The following is a 1,417-nucleotide window of genomic DNA, read 5'->3' on the forward strand; positions in this document are numbered from 1 at the left end:
ACACACACACACACACACACACACACACACACACACACACACATACACACAAATAAGCTTGTTGCACCAAATTAAACTCCAGCTATAATTAAAATACTTTTGTTTTTGCAGTCGCTGCTGTTGTATCTACCACTGTTAATTTCTGCTACAAGATGCTCTAGTACTTATGTTACTGCAACCACATTCTACGACTTAGGTGCCATACTTTGTTCAATTTTTTTTTTAAAGATTTTTTGGGGCCATTTTTAGGCCCTTTATTTTCACAGGACAGCTAAAGACAAGAGAGGGGAGAGAGAGGGGGAATGACATGCAGAAAAGGACCGCAGGTTGGAGTTGGACCTGCGGCCGCTGCATCGAGGAGTAAACCTCTATATGTGTGTCGGCACTACCAGCTGACCTAACCTGGCCAGTACCATCCATTTTCTATTCCAATTTATCTGTGTTTTTAAAAATTGGCACCTTTTGAAGCTACTTTCAAAAGTTGTTGTAGTGTCTTAAAACTCAGTTTGCATGTGGACTTGAGGCCAAATTGTGGAGAAAAATATCTTCTTTTTTAAAATATCTGTTTAGACAGTGCCTAAACCACTCTATTGCTTGTATTAACTGTGTCGTCTAGAACTAAATCCATCAAACGAATTACAATACATAACATAAATGCTGTTCATTTTTAAATATCTTCGTTCAACGGTGTACACATCACCCACTAAATGATTTCAGTGGAGGCAGAAGACTCCAAGTCAAATTGAGCAAAAAACAGATACCACTGGAGATAGGTAAATATATTAAAACATGCTATATTTGGGACAATGTATCAGTTGAGTTTCTGATACTTGAATAAAATGGTTAGTAACAGGTTTTCCTTTGTACCTTTTATCCTACGCAGAGCGCAGAAACAAACGAGAGTGATCAGCAGCAGTGGGACCACCACAGCCAGGGGAATGAGTAGAGAATTTGTGTGTCCATCTTGTGAGAAAACATAAAATACAAATATTACCATGAAAATTAACAGGATTCATTTTTGACAGAAAATTTGATAGAAGTTAGAAATGATTTTGAAAGAGATGCATTTTTTATACCTTCTGTTTTCCAGATCCCTTTCTAAATACACAACATTGTTATCCCCAGCCATTGGCAAACCAAGGTATTAGTTAAACCCTTAAAGGAGAATTCCGGTCTATTCCTACATGTATCTCTTTTATTTGTAAATTTGGAGTGCTGTCAGTAGAGAGAAAAACTGTAACAATCTGTGCTACCAGAACTTACAAGCATTTCTTTCACATCTGCATCAGATTCACTGTGTTCACTCGGAAGGAATCACTGCACACGGGGAGGCACTTTTAATGACATTTTGAACATGTTTAGAGGCTAAAAACACATTTGAAACTTCCCCTGTTTAAGCCTGTTGGGTGCTAACTCT

This window comes from Etheostoma spectabile, chromosome 19, assembly GCF_008692095.1.
Source record: "Etheostoma spectabile isolate EspeVRDwgs_2016 chromosome 19, UIUC_Espe_1.0, whole genome shotgun sequence".
NCBI classification, from domain to species: Eukaryota; Metazoa; Chordata; class Actinopteri; order Perciformes; family Percidae; genus Etheostoma; species Etheostoma spectabile.